At 34.9% G+C, this 16,639-nt stretch overlaps 1 protein-coding gene and 1 long non-coding RNA gene across 5 annotated transcripts in view; both read left to right on the forward strand.

Annotated features, from left to right (window-relative positions):
* The window catches only part of KCNQ5 (potassium voltage-gated channel subfamily Q member 5), a 567,929-nt gene that overhangs the window by 75,317 nt on the left and 475,973 nt on the right, over positions 1-16,639 (forward strand). The window lies entirely within an intron of this gene.
* The window catches only part of LOC126952150 (uncharacterized), a 48,201-nt gene that overhangs the window by 12,437 nt on the left and 19,125 nt on the right, over positions 1-16,639 (forward strand). The window contains exons 2-3 of the long non-coding RNA XR_007724804.1: positions 5,264-5,309; positions 13,387-13,505. This is a non-coding gene — a long non-coding RNA (uncharacterized LOC126952150). The remainder of the gene's footprint in view (positions 1-5,263; positions 5,310-13,386; positions 13,506-16,639) is intronic.

Below are 16,639 nucleotides of genomic sequence, written 5' to 3' on the forward strand. Positions count from 1 at the left end.
TGGGACCTTCTAAATTTTAGATTAAGATTCTCTTTTAAGGAATAGCTTTTATGGAAAGGGAAGTGAAAATATTTTTCTCTAGTCTGCTTTGTGGTATGAAATACCGTTGATCAGATAACTGCTCAGGTTCAAATTAACAGTAACTAAAGATGAGATCAGTGGTTAAATGCATTTAGAGATTCACAAATTGCTCCAATGACCAAAAAGGAATTTAAATATTTTTTTTATTTTTATCAGCTGAGTAAGACCTTTCTTGGCTCTTCTCTTGACCTCTAGAATGAATAATTTAAGTTTAATGTTTTTTCTTACCGTGAGAGTTACGCTATCCTACTTGGCTGCTTATATCAAGTTAATTAGAAGATTGCCAATTTCCCCACTCTATTAGAAGTTATATAAATATCACAACTAAAGGACAAATGATGGCTCTGTTAATCTCAAGAATTTATAATTTGATGATCTGAAGGTTTATTTAGTATAAGAATACTTTAACAGCATAAATTTTTGTTCTTAGCCACTTAGTTTAGTTCATGTTGGGATGAAATGGCCAATTTGGATTTTGATTAATTTGAAAATGTAGCATAATACAGTTTAGACTTAAGTACTCTTATTTTGGAGTACTGTTCATTACTTAGACATTAAATTAAGCTTCTGTGAGCAAAGCAGTTAACATTTATTGAGTCTATGTTTTGGGTATCAAGCTTTCCATGCAACACACCTTACTTTTCATGCATAATTAATTGTTCCTTGTTGTTCCTTCTTCATCTGTAAAATAAGGATAAGAACTAGACCCATTTCAAAGGCTTGTTTGAGGATTAAATGAAATTTATAGAAAGCACTTAAAACATTATAGAGTAAGCACTCAATAAATGTAAAATATTAAAATCAGCTGCTTTGGCCATCAAAACAGTCGTATGTTTTGTCACGTTATTATTATGTTTAGGCATTATTGTTATCCCAACTCTTAAATGGGCAGGAAGCTCACATAACTAATAATTAACAAAGCTGGGATACAAATTCGGTTCTGTTTGGTTTTAGGGTCCAGTCTTTTATCTGCATTCAAAGAGATAAATGGCCAATCTGTATAGGTATATCTACATCTACATCTATCTGTCTATCTATCTGTCTGTCTGTCTATCTATCTATCTATCTATCTATCTATCTATCTATCTATCCTAGTTTAAGGTATTCTGAATTCTTCAAACAATTTCTGCCATGAATAATTCCATCCCTACCATCACTGTTCTGGCTCAGGACCATTCAACTTTTTTCCATTCTTTTTTATTTTTTTAAGATTGATTAGGTTTTGGTGGAGTGTCTACTCTTAAAACACAATATCCAGTTCTGTGGTTCTGAACCACAGTGAAAATTGCTTGATGTGTCACAAGTAACTTTTTTCAAACCAGTGACATAGTGCAATAAAAATCTAAAGTTTAGAAATTACTTTTTAAACCTAAATTCTAGCAGATACAAGATTATTCCTAAAATAGCGACCCATTCACTCCACCATGATCCTATACACTTTCTTGAGGGGGAAAGCAACGGTGGCGCTGCAGCCAGTCCTCCAGCAACCTTACACAAGGCAGAGACCAAGCACTGGCACATTCCCAGCACAGGCTCTTTCATTCCATCATGGAGGCCAGGTGAAAGGCCCAGAATGGCTGAGCAAACCCATCCTTTGGCTAAGCCTCTGTGGAGGTTTTCTTTCTACCTTAATTGACCAGGTGAAAAAGAAGTATTAATATTATCTAGAATCATCAGATACCCTGTAATTTTAAGAGCAAATCATATAGTTTTCACTCTTCTGTCATGCGACTACATTGCTGTTTACTAAGTTCATTGTAGACATGCAACAGCAACAACAACAGCAACACAATTTCTAGATGGGACTTTAGTACCAAAGATAGGAGGGGAAATTTCTAGTAGCTTGAATTACTAAAATGACTCTCTGAGCGATTAATAAATTGTATTTTGGTGTACTTTGTATAGAAGGCTATTTGTTAAATACCAGCTCACAGTAAAAGGATGTTTAATTAAAGCTTCATATTCATGAAAATTTAACAAAATCAGCCAAATTGTTTTACTGTAGTTGTGCCACAGTTAACTGAAACTCACATAATGTTTAAGGCTTTTTACCCCAACTTCAGACCCTCTGAAATAAACTCCGCTTGGTTTAACCTCAAAAACACTGCTTTAGACAATTTTTTTAACTTCTGAAGAGCAAGAAGCAAATTTTATGGTATCAGTTTTGCAAATAAAATAGTCAAAGAATGAATAAAAAATTTGTTAATTTTGTAAATAGATATTATTACAAATTCTATAGCTAAGAATTATTTTGTACTCCATGCATATGAAGAAAAGAAATAGAGATTTGTGGGGCCGGTTCTTTTTTTGACTTTTGTTTTGTTTTGTTTAGAGTTGGGGGTCTCATTCTGTTGCCCAGGCTGGAGTGCAGTGGCACTATCATGACTCACTGCCTCAAACTCCTGATCTCAAGCAATTCTCCCACCTCCACCGGGCCTGGCTAATTTATTTTTATTTTTAATTTTTTGAGACAGAGTCTCACTCTGTCACCAAGGCTGCAGTGCAATGCTGCGATCTCGGCTCACTGCAACCCCCACCTCTGGGGCTCAAGTGATCCTCCCAAGTAGCTTGGTGTGCACCATGACGCCTGGCTAATTTTTGTATTTTTTGAAGAGACAAGGTTTTGCCATGTTGCCCAGGCTGGTCTCCAGCTCCTGGGATCAAGCGATCCACCAGCCTCGCCTCCCAAAGTGCTGGCATTACAGGTGTGAGTCACCATGCCCAGCTAATATTTTTTAATTTTTGTGGGATGGTTTTTGATGTATTTAAATAAACTCCATGTTACATCTTCATACATCATTATTAGAGAGAATGCTCAACTAAATTGTTACATTCTTTCCACAGCACAATAAAATTACAGAATAATTCAAAGCAAATACAAATTATTTTCTTAGCCCATCTTCTTAATTTGTAATGTTGTCCCAGAATACCCTTTCAGAATAAATTAACATTTACAAACAAATGAGTTTTCAATAAGGATACATTATGAGTGTGAGGCTGAGCAAAGATAAAATACTAACATTTATGTAGCAATGTGAAGGGCTGCTTAGATAACGGTAGGAACCAAATACACAATCACGAATTCATGTGGCTCGAGGGAAATAAATATGAGCATTCTTGAGTTATTGGCCAAGATCAAGGAAATACAAGTTGTTTTTTTTTTTTTTTTTTTTTTTTTTCCTTAAGGAGTATGAAAAGGTTTAGGAAACAGGTAATTTTTTGCAAGTGATAAAAAAACTATTAAATGCCTGGAATGTTGGAATAAATCGCTATGATCGAAGTAGAGAAAGATGTGTTTTTAAGGAACAAAAGCTCCCTTTGTTTTGTTCCACTTTCTGTGGAAATGCTTTAAGACTTAGCCCTGAGGACTGTGAAGCATCAGATAAGTTGTGATGTTCTCCCACGTCCTCAGCATGTGACCCATTCACACAGAATATTCAGATACAAATATGGGTTCTAATTGCCAAGTAGTATACATTTCCCTAGACTTCGTTGCAGTTGATTAAAAGAAAAATGGCAACTTTACAGTATGATTTCACTTCATGAAGGTACACTTTTGGCAGATTCAGGTAAAAAGAAATCATTCATATTTATTATCATTCTGCGTGTTCAGCCTTTTTCCTTCCTTAGAATCAGTCTTGATTACTTTTAAGGGGACTTTACTAATCTTTATCTTCCTCTCCATCCTGCCATCACTGACCTGCCTCAATCCCTGTTCAACTCTCTCTTATTCAGTCTCCTATGTGGATTGTTCCCCTGCTTTCTGTCCTCTGCACAGCCACAAGGCAGTGTATTAAGGATGCATATCTGTTTCTGTCACCCTGCTGCTAGACCCCTGCAGTGGCTCCTCACAACTAGTCTATAGCAGACAAGCTTTTATTAGAGCAGACTATATTCCTTGTGGGCAAAAGTGGTGGTTGTTTGTCATTTACTCTGCCCTTGAGACTCTCAACTCCACTCCAGCAACTCTGAACTTCTTGCAGTGTCCTGCCCTTCCCAGCATCTTATGCTGCTCCTTAACGTTCATCCTCTTTGCTCTTACTCTAACTTCTTCTTTTAGACTCAGCTCCCATATCACCTCCTCCAGACATTGGTTGAATGACCTTTGTCAATGAGCCCACATCCTGGGCATATCTGAATTACTGCACTTCTATGTTTTTTGTGTGTGTGTGTGGTTTTTGTTTTTGTTTTTGTTTTTGTTTTTTTATAGTTAAGCGTCTACCTCCTCCAGTAAAGTGTTAATTTCTGAAGGATTGGAACAATGTCATATTAATCCAACAAAACCAGAAGGGCTGAAAATAGTTAGTTAAACCATTTCTTAAAAAATATTTTATTTGGCCAGAACCAAGGTACACAGACGTAAATTCCTGTAAAGAAGCACTTGCAAAGAACCCAGTTCAGTCTATAAAGCAGCAAGTTTAGGTGGTTTAGATGTATGTCAGTATTTTTAAGTATTCCTTCATATGGTCTGGTTTTTAAAAACCATTTTCTGTTAATCCAATTCTGTTTGTGATGTGTGCTTCAATTTTCAGCTAGATTGCAAGAATGTATATGGCCCTGCAAAGAAAGTAATTACCTAGGATGAATACAGTTGATATATTTGCTGTTCCTGTGAAATTTTAAAACTACTCATTCTAAGAGATTTTCTCTTAAAATAAGATTTTTAGAAAGGGAAAATTCATTAAATAGTTTACTTGTGGCTGCTTTTAAATACTAACATTTTGTGTGATAATTTGTGTGCCTTAAAAATTTGGCAAACCATACTTTTCTATGAAAATAAAAATGAGTCCTAGCTTAGTTCTTTCTTAATACTGATAATTGCACCTAACATAGGTGTTAATTTTGTTTTGGAATTTTTAACAACAGTTTCTATTCTAGGGTTGAACTTCACATTTTCAGATATGATTTTATGATCAAAAATCAGGCTTTGGGGAAGGTCATTTCCTATTTTCCTCTCCTTTATGTATGTAATTATAAATCTTTAGAGAAATATTACTCCCTATGTTTATGGAGTAACAGTAAAATCATATTAAATTCATTCTTTAAAATTGTTTTCTAAAACCTCTAAAAGCAAGCTGAAATATTTGCAGGTTTATTATTTAAATCTTTAAATAATACATTCACAATATGCATGCTCTTTTTGTCTTTATAAATTACTCTGTTTTTTTTCCCAATTTCTCAGAAATTATCCAGTGAGAATTCTGCAGGACTGCATGCAGAGGTACTCAGTAAGTTAATTTAGGCAACTGCAGTAATGGCTTTCTTTGCTTAGCACGATATAGTAAATATTTTGCAAAAAATAAAATTACATGTAGAATGACATATGCCTATAGAAATTCTATAATTTGATGGGTTCCTTCCTAAGGAAAAGGGGATATTAATTATTATAAATGATAAAAAATTTACTTCCATTCATGTAAAATATAAAATTTCCTCTTTGCTTAGAATTACCTTTTAAAATATGGAGTGTTACTATCTGATCTTTGTGTATCTTAATCCTATTGCAAATCTTTTGATTTGGTGATACAGCAAAGAACATGCTATGTCTTTCCCTACCCCACTAAGTTTATTACATTTAAAAGATAATTATAATGCTATTGCATTAAATGTATAAGTTGTTTACAGAGAAAATGTTACCTTTGTAAATTTTATTATGCCCTCCTCAGTTCAGAAATGTGGAGGCACACCACTGACTACACAATAGCTTAGGCCCACCTTTCAAGTTATTTCTAATATGACTCTTTCATGGTGTCTTTGCTCCAAATAAACTGAACTAGTCAGTGTTTCTCCAGTAATTTTTATTCTTTTCTGCCTCTCTGACTTTGCTCAGTCTATTTTTCCACCTGGTATTCTTTCCTTCGTGTTCAGTCCAAATCCCAAACACATCATTCCCCTTAACCATATAGGGAGGTGGTGACATTCTCGCTACTTCCACCATGGGGCGTACTAAATAACTGCTTATTCACTTCAGTCTATATTGTCAAGTTGTGAGAACTGATATCCTGGATCATTAGAATTCACTGCGTGTCTGTCAGTTATCAATAGGCTAAACCGCAGAAAATAAAGCTAGAATATGTCTTTGTATTGAATCCATTTACTCTTTTCTCAATGTTTGACATGTATAAATAATACAGATATCCTTTGCCAAGATATAGATGTTAGAATTGTCTCTATAGACTAAAAGAAATGCAAGTTGCTTCTTTGTGGAAGCTTTGTGCTTTCTTAAAATAGGAAACTTTAAGTAGGTGCAGATTGACATGTTGAAGCATTTTGGTGTAACTATTCTTAAAAATGCCTAGAGCTTTTACTGTCCAAGTTTTTTTGCTTTTGTTTTTGTTTTTGGGTTTTTTTTTTTGTTTGTTTGTTTGTTTTTTTGCTAAAACACAGCTAATAAGATAAATCAAAATTCATAAAATGTAATCTCTTCCCCTGTAGGATTTTGTGGTCCCTTTAAAAAATAAGATAGAGAAGAAAATTTCAAAGCAATTATCAGACCTAATTTTTAACACAAAAGAGCTGTCAGATTTTATACCCTTATTACTTTAATCTGGGAGGTAATTTGTTATATTGTTATAATGTTGACAGGCTCAAATTCCCTGAAATAAATTATCAAAATAAGAAATGTAGTATAAGATAGAAAAATCTATTCTTTTTGGTATTGCTTCTTACCAAAAAGAAATGAGGTTTTTGTGTGTGTATGTGTATGTGTGTGTGTGTGAACATTTAAACAAAAGAAAAAATAACAAACTATTAAAATGAAGTATTATGTTTGCATACATTGATTTTGCACTAAACATTGGACAAATCTTTGCTGCACGAAGAGCTGGTTAATTTATTTCGGAATTTTGATTAAATGAGGCAGCAAAAATCAGAAATATTAAGCACTATAAAAATCAAATTTGATTAAAATGTCACTTAAAGTACAGTTGTGTTTTTTCTTTTTATCATGAATTATTGAATGGATCAAAACAGAAGCATCTTATCTACCACTGTAAATTTAGCCATTATTATTTCTTATTTTATTAAAGCAGGAGCATTAACATGTTTTGAGTACAAATTCTGAAGTGGAAAGGATGTTTTCTGTAAGATGAGGGATTCTAATAAATTTAATATTTTATAAAATATCTTGTTACAATTAAAATTTAAAAGATGGCTTACTTTGCTCATGGCCCTGTGGTGGGTACTAAAGTATTTATTATGTGAATAATATGTTCATATATATGCATAATTTTATAACTGAAGAATCTGAGTCCATATGAGAATGTATATATTTACATATTTTTAATCAGCTTAAGAGTATCAATCTGTAACTATTTGTTTCTTATTATTCCCATGCTCAAATCACTTCTCGGTATTGGCTTAAGTGAATGACAAAATATTAACTACTTTAAGCGATAGGTTCTTTACCTTAGTCAGTTCCTAATATGGCAACCTAAATTGATATCATAGAGGCCTTGAAAGCATCAAGGTGCCTTTTACATACCTGAATGAAAACAAAAGCCTAATTTAACCAAAAAGGAGACTGTGACTACTGCAAACGTTCATAAAAAGAACAGAATAGTTTTCTATAGTAATCTACACCATCTGTAATTATAAAATGTGATCTTTATCTATTCCCTCTTGTCAAAAGAACAATACTTAGAACCACATGTAATAATTTTTCATGCTAATTCATATTCATAAACATGAAGACATGTATACTAACATAATCATTCTACCAGTATTTACTTTTACGGAAAATTTATTAACTTAATTGTTTCTTGGTTTTTATATCAGGGACAAAGATGTTTAGCTAACATGATCATACAAACTACGAGTGTGCATGTATGTGTGTACACCCATTTAGGCATGTGCACCAACCAAGGTTTTCAACTGGAAATTACAATTAGCTACTTCATAAATGCTTTTGGCTATGCATGCATATTCACAAAGTCACCCGCTTTTTAAAAGTATTGAACATTTTCATTACTAAATTGCAAATCTGGATTTTACGAATGTTGCCTATCCTACTGGAGACCAGTGTTGACTAATACTCTTCTAAATATCAAGGCAGAAAGCCCAAATTAATAATAGTATAATTAACATAAATCAGTATTAATTTGTATTGATAATAGGACTGTTCTGTATGTGATCATTGTGTCCTGTGTCCTCACCTACAGGCATTATCCTTATATGTGTGTACGTATATGTTTGTTTCAGAATTTTAAAAATAACGTTGTTATACTTTATATCTGGATTCAGTAGGGAATGAAACAAAGTTTATATTTGTTAGTTGAAATGCATAATATTGAAAACTATCCAAAAAATGCCTTGAGAAAAATTATAGCCAAGATAAAATGCTTAAGTGTTCAATTTATTTCATGATCCTTGAATCTCCTGGAACTTAAATTATACATTAACCTGATAATAGTTAACTTAGGACAGAATGTGAACTAGATCCCAATTATAAATTATAAATTTTATGTGTACATGTTTAACCATTCATCAGACACAGAACTTTTTTTTTTTTTTTTTTTTTTTTTTTTTTTTGAGACAGTCTTACTCTGCCACCCAGGCTGGAGTGCAGTGGTACAATCGTAGCTCCCTGCAACCTCGAAATCTTAGGTTCAAAAGACCCTCCAACATCAGCCTTCTGAGTAGCTGGGACCACATGTGCCACCACAACCGGCTAATTTTTTTATTTTGCAGGCTGGTCTCAAACTCCTGGCTTCAAGCAGTCCTCCCACCTTGGCTTTCAAAGTGTTGGGATTACAGGCATGAGCCACTGCCTCAAGCCAGAATGTCTTGATGAAATCTGAATTAAAAAGATTTTGTTTCCACCAGCTATCCAGGGCAAAACAGAGGAGGAATACAGTAATCCTTGTTAGTAGCTCTCTTTACTCTTCCTAGATTTACTCTTTGATCTGTGCTTCTCAATAGTCTTTACTTTCTTAATCATACGACCTCCTACAATAAGGTTTTTGTTTTATTTGGGTTTTTGCCAATGTATTTGTTGATATTTAAATTTTAATTACAACCAAATGGCAAAACTTCATGAGTTTTATTTTTTTCAAATAATTTTTCACATGAAGACATATTTTATATGTATTAAGACATGAAATGAAAAGAGGATGGAGAAATATTTGGAAAAATGTGATTATATGTATTAGGATGTGAAATGGAAAAGAGGGTGGAGAAAATTTTGGAAAAAAATTTTGAAGTATAAAAGGGAAACTTCTTTTAGATGTTCTTAAAGACATGAAATGACTTCAAAATTTACCCTATTGCAAAGAGAAGAAAAAGCTACATTTGAGCTTATTAAACATATAATTTTTGTCGCGGGGGGGGACAGGGTCTCACTCTATTGCCCAGGCTAGAGTGCACTGCTGCAGTCCACGCCTCACTGCAACCTCTGCCTCATGGGCTCAAGCAACCCTCCCACATCAGCCTCCTGACTAGCTGGGACTATAAGCCCACACCACCCTGCCCAGCTAATTTTTGTATTTTTTGTAGAGACAGGGTCTGGCCATGTTGCCCCGCCTGGTCTCCTGAGCTCAAGTGATCCACTTCCCCTGGCCTTCTGAAGTGCTGGAATTATAAAAGTGAGCCACTGCACCCAGCCCACAAATATTTTTTTTTCAAACTTTTCCCTAGGTTGAAAAACAAATCAAAATGACAATAGGTATAAGTACTCTTTTGGCACAAGTACTCTTCAGGAAGCATTCAGGTTCCTACCATGATATTTTGGAAGAGAAAGATCACAATTCTCTAAGAATTTGCAAATATGATATATATAGTTTTTATTAAGTTCCTTCTACTTTTTGACAAATTCCAAAATAATCTAACTATAATGTTGACCAGTTTTGTTGAACTCCTATCCTCAAGTGATCCACCCACCTTGGCCTTGCAAAGGTCCTGAGATTACAAGCATGAGCCACCATGCCCAGTGATCAGTTTTCCTTCCTTTTAAGATTCTCTAAAAATGAAACATGCATAGAAAATAGAGCCACTTTCTTAATAACACTTGGTTTGAAGTAGAAATTAGTCTCAAAGTATGCTTTTATTGCCTTGTTTTTAGGACATTTATTTCAATCCATACAAAACATCCAAATAATTTGGTCTTGGAATCCCATTCATTAGTAAACTAAAGGACCATCCAAAAAAATAACAATCTGGGGTTACACTTGATCCTTGGAGAGTAAATGATTCTAGAAATATAAGTTCTGTCATTCTCTTTTCTCCTATAACATACATAACACTCTGATGGCGGTTTTATGGCCCCAACAGAGATTTGGCCCAGAAAAGACATGCTTAAACTGAGGGTATACCCCAGCTAAGTCAAAATGAATTGTGAAATCACTAGAAATGGCTACAACTTCTCGTCATGTTCTGCAAATTGTTTCAAGATGTTTTCTATAAACTTTCACTACTTTTGCTTTTTTTTTTCTTTCGTTTAAAAAATATTTACTCAGAACATACCATGTGCTAGCCACTAGATCTTAAGTGCCAAGTCACTGGTGAGCATAACAGACATTCTTCCTGTACTACAGAGATTACCCTCTGGTGGAGAAAACAGTAAGAATCAAATAACTATACAAGTAAATACACCCATTATTCAAAAAATATGTATTGAGTGCTCCCCATGTTGTGAATCTATACTAGATTTGTGGAATATAGTACCTGAACCCATGAATCTTACATTCTGGTGCACAAATTAAACAGTAAGCAAATAAACAAATAAGTAAATACTATATGGCGGGTGGTGCTATGAAGAAAAATAAAGCTGTATAAGGGCATAGAAAATTTGAGGGGTTGGGATAACATGTTTAGAGAGGAATGGAGTGAGTGAGGGAAAGAATAGTAACAGATAAGGTCAGTGAGATAGGAAAAGGCCTGGTCTTCTACATGGCAAGCAGTGCTTGTTATTACAAATGGCAAAAGTGCATTGTAACAAATACAAGATGTTAAGAGAATGGATAACTGGGAGCCTACCACCCAAGGGAATCAGGGAAAGTTTCTATTAAGAACTGAATTGTGTCCCCCCCAAAATTCAAAATTTATTTAACTCTCAATGTAACAATCAGAAATCAATTAAGCTGGCACTGGTAAGTTCTTAACCTTCAGTAATTACTTTGAATGTGAATGGATTAAATTATCCAATCAAAAGGCATAGAATGGATGAATGGATTAAAAAAAATTTAAAAAGCAAAACAAAACAAGACCCAACTGTATGCTGCCTGCAAGAGACTAATTTCACCTTAAAATACACTCAGACTGAAAGTGCAGGAATGGGATAAATTACTATATTTCCGTGGAAATAAAAAGAGAAGAGGGGTAGTTATACTTATTTCAGACAAAATGGACTTTTGGTCAAAAACTGCAAAAAGGTACAAAGGAGGTTATTATGTGGTCATAAAAGGATCAGTTGATTAAGAGAATATAGCAATTGTAAATACATATGCATCCAACATTGGAGCATCTAAATGTATAAAGCAGACATGAAGATATTTGAAGAGAAACGTAGACTGCAACAAAATAATAGTGGGGGACATCAATACCCCACTTTTAGCATTGGACATATCATTCAGACATGAAATCAATAAAGAAACATTGGACTTGAATTACACTTTGGGCCAAATGGACCTAAGAGATATATACAAAACGTTCTACCCAATAGCAACAGAATATACATTCTTCTGAAGTATACACAGAAAATTCTGCAGAATAGATAGTAGGTTAGGCCACAAAACAAGATCAAAATTAAGATCCAAATCATATTGAATATATTTTCTGACCATAGTAATAGAAAACTAGAAATCAATAACAGGAAGAATCATGGAAAATTAGCAAATATGTGGAAATTAATTCCCCATGTGACTATATTTGGAAATAGGGACTTTCAAGAAGTAACTAAGGTAAACTTAGGTTATAAGAGTGGGGCCTTAATCCAATAGGACTGGTGTCCTCTTTGTCAGAAGAAGAGACATTAAGAATAAATGTACACAGAGAAAAGACCATGTGAGGACACAGCAAGAAGTAGGCATTTACAAACCAAACAGAGAGGCCTCAGGAGAAACCAACCCTGCCAACACCATGATCTTGGACTTCCAGCCTCCAGAACTGTGAGAAAATAAATTTCTGTTGTTTAAGCTACCTAGTCTGTGGCATTTTGTTATGGCAGCAATAGCAGACTGATAAAAAAAAAAAAAAGAGTTAACCCCTTGAAAAGAAGCATAAAGGAACAACATGTGCAAAGCACTTGGTGCATTTGAGAATCTGAAAGAAAGCCAAAGCTAGAGATGACACATGAGAGTGGTGCCTGGAGAGATGAGAGAGGTAGAGGGAAGCCAAATCATACAATGTCTGGCGTACTTTGTGAAGGATTTTTGCTTTTATTCTAAAGGGCTGACATGATTTGATCTGCGTTTTTAAACATCATCTGACTGTGGAGAATTGGAGTAGGGAAAGTATAGGTGCAGGGAGACCTATCCAAAGGTCCCAGATGATAAAGTATGCTAAATTTGGGATGGTGACAGTGGAGTTGGAGAGAAGCAGATTGATCTTTAAGAATGAAGTTGATAGGACAAGGATTACTTCTACATTTCTGGGTTTTTCAGATGGAAGGAAGTTGGTTCCATTTTAGAAGTGGAAAACATTGGACTCATAATTTTATCCCCAACTTGACAGTTCCATTCTGGCCATGCTGAATTTGAGATGCTTCTGAAACATCCAAGTGAAGAATCAGTCAGTGAATGAATCTGGAGCTCAGAGAACAGATGGACTGGAAATATAAACTTGGGGGTCAAAAGCATATGTATAGTGATCAAAATATGCTACAGTTTCAGTTCTCTGTAGACAGGGATTTTATCTGTTTTGTTCACTGGTGTATCTCAAATGCATGGAACAGTGCTGGTATACAGGAGGTACTGAATACATGTTTGTTTTAGAAATGAATGAATGATGGATAGATTACCTAGGAAAGAGTTTGACATAAAAAGAGAAACAGATCTACAATAAAACCCTGGGGAACACCTACATTTATAGACTTGGAAGAAGGGAATGAGCTTACAAAGAAATAGCAAAGGAATAGTCACAGAGAAATTCATAGAGTCCCAGGTTTAAGAAGCCAGTGAAGAAGGCGCTTCAAGAAAGTAAGAGAATATATCCTCTGAAGTGAGTAGCATAGAGCAGCAAGCCTAGCATACGAATGAACACTTCTGAATCCTAAAAGCAAGACCAGCTTTAAAATACTCTAATCTGTTTGTCACTGTTGTCAATCTTTGAATCTAATAAGATTTAATTTATTTTGTGTAATATTTACTTCAGGTAATAGCCGCTTGGAACTACCTTTGAAAGCACATCTGACACATTCTCAGCATGGGTGGATATACGACATCATCATTCTTTGTATTAAATTATGACCATAATGACAATTGGGAAAAAATGTAAGCAACTAATAGAACACCAATAGGTTTTCTTGAAAAGCTCACTTGGAGAATCTTCTCTGGATGAAAGCTCAATAATTTTTTGCTTTACTACTTCCTCCTGTTACTTCACTCTGTACTCCCACATACTTCTGCATAAGAAAAACTTTATTAATTTCATGCATAACCACATAATGAATCATAATTAAGATTCAGAGGAGCAATAAAACAATTTTATACTACCACCTGTATATACCTTCTAAAAATAGATGTTTATTAGTTACTTAGTTTTGGTCAGTATTCCCTTGGAAGATAATCTACCTGGGAACAATAGGGAAGTTAATCTCCTGTTTGCTGCATTCCCAAACCCAAAACTGTGCTTGACATATTGTAGGTGCTCAGTAATATGTACATAATAAATAAATGAATACATGCTTAAAGTCGCATGGCAGGAGGTAGATATAAAAATGTTGGTTGGGTTTGCAGTTTAGTCAGAGATGCAGTTCCTAATATCAAGTTACGCATTTGAAATCCAGGCAAACATCTTGACTTGCTAACATCTCTAGCTGCCTTTTAAGCCCCAGCCCCATTTCGGATGTTTCCATGTTAAAGTCAAACAGGCTTTTTGAACTCTAGGTGTCCCGAGCATGATTCTTTCCTTTTCTTCCTGCACCACCCTTCCCCAGCCGAAGAAAACCCCTTCGCCTCTTCAAGGCTTTTCTTATCTTTGAGAGAAGCATCATCCTCAACCTGTTCATCAGAGTTATAAAAATTTTCTACCTTCATCAGAAGTCCAGCCAATCACCAAATTCTATTAATTCGACTTCTACAATTTCTTTCATATCCACCTTCCAAATCATCTTCGTTCATAGAATGACTTGCATTTTCCCAGCAGTTGCAGTGACCTCCTAGGAATTCTGGTGCCTCTAGCCTCTCTCTTCTTCATTCAGTATTCCATATTGTCAGCCAAGATTTGCTAAAAGAAGCAATTGATACAAATCCTCATTAACCAACAAGAGAACATGAGCGAAGTTCCTTTTCTGCATCTATTCTAGGCTTAAGGAATACGTGCTTGAAGCCCACAGAGGGTTCTTTGTCTTATAGAGGGGCATAGAGACTAGATAGGCTTATGTCCCTGCCCTTCTCAGACTTCTCCTTCACAGTAGAGTAAAACTTAACCGCTTAAGATGATATTCCCAGACCTTTAAGTGCAGACTCTCTTGCCTTTCTAGCTTCATCCCATATCATTTCCAAAGCCCTAAACACAGTCTACCTGGATCCTGTATTGTGTCGAGAGAGTTATGCACTTCCATCCTGAGTTATGCCTTTTCATCTCATTTCCCTAACTGGAATGAGTTTCCCTTTCCCCTACACACAAGATAAAATGCCATTCATTCTTCGAATCTCAGCTCAAACGTTAGCTCACCTATGTGTCCTTACCCATTACACAGACTTCATTTATTTCTCTATAAGAACAAAGACAACCGCTGTGGAGCAGATTCTGAGCAACACAGAAACATATGTTCCTAGTGAGTCCATTTATTGTTGAAGGCCTCTTATTACTAAGTCTTAATCTCTACCTAATTCACTATTTTCAGTATTAAGTTCATATCAACTACTATGTTTGTAAGAATTTCCTAGGTTCCATAGTTTATGCTCTCTAAAGCATTACTCATCATTGTGCAATGCTGCAATAGCTGCTGTGTTCTTTATGTGTAAAGTTCTTGTCTCTGATCAGTAGCAATGGAGGAGCTTTTCAGAACCCCTTTGGTAGAAAGGCTTATGCCGTCTTTGGAGTTAAAGATGGAAATGGATCCTCTACTAAACTGAAAAAAAAAAAAAAGTAAAAGCCTTTATAACACATCCCATGCAATATTGTTAAATATTTTGTTTTTCCTTCGCTCTCTGATATGGCTCAGGAACAGTTGCTTGTATAATTCATGCTTAATATTGTGTGGGTTACAAAAGGACATGAAAATATCTTTTTATCATGAGTATAGATAGTTACCTTGGGTATTGTTTGATAGCTAAAGTGCTTTCACTGATGACCATCCAACTCAGTTTAATTGTCAGCTGATACATGTTAGAACTCCTTCATATACTGGCTAATTTCCGCCAGTTTATAAATGATGACTGCTAATGTCAAGGCGGTTCAAAAATAGCAAAAACTTGATTTCCCCTTAATATCCTGAGGATCATATTCATGGGCACCGGGAGTCTGGACAATAAATATAATGGATTTTTGTCATCATATTTAGAATAAACAAATCAATGCTAGAAATTGTTTCTAACAGGAGATAATAAAGGAAATGGGCAAACAAAAATAAATACAGTCTCTGTGAGCCAATTGTTTTCTGTAAATTGGATGAGATTTTTTTAAAGTGGGCAAGAATTCTAAAATTATACAGTTAAGCTAAATAACATAGTATTTGCTCCTGTCATTAATTGACTTTCAATTGGGACCAAAATTGGTGTTTAAATGTTGTATTATAAAGAAGTACATGCAAATTATTTACTAGTGAATATTTATTTAATTGGACAGAAGTAAGTGAGAGTGTTATTTATCCTTAGCATGGCCAATTTTAGGCAAGTAATTGCAGGATGAGGAGTAACTCCAGTCCCTGTACCTGCGGTGAGATCACTGAAGAACTCAGTGTTTGTAGCACACAGAGTGGCCACGTTTACATACCTGAGTGCATTCACAGTATAACCAAGCCCAAATCCTCAGCCAAATCTCTAAGGGAATCTGGGTTTTACCTTGCAAACTTTGGCTGCTAGGCACAGTTACAGAGCCTTGTTATGCTGTAGGCTCTCAATAAAAATGTTTGCCCTGGAGTATTACAAAGGCTTTCTTGGTACAGAAATTCAGACAAGATCCGGAAGCATAGGGTGAAAATACAGGAATGAGTAGAAGGAGCCAATTCTAAAGTTTTCTGAAGTCAGCTCATGCCTTCATATAACAGTGAGCCTCCTTAGTCTGTCACTCAAACAAAAAAGATGGACATGTAATTTACCTAGAAATATGGATGCCTCTAAATTTTAAAAAGGAAAATCATTTAAAACATGACATTTATAAAGTATCTTAAAATAATATTTGGTTTTATACTATGGTATTTTAATGGTAGAGAAATTCAGTGCTATGAAATTCTAATGAT

Source organism: Macaca thibetana, chromosome 4, assembly GCF_024542745.1.
Source record: "Macaca thibetana thibetana isolate TM-01 chromosome 4, ASM2454274v1, whole genome shotgun sequence".
Taxonomy (NCBI): Eukaryota; Metazoa; Chordata; class Mammalia; order Primates; family Cercopithecidae; genus Macaca; species Macaca thibetana.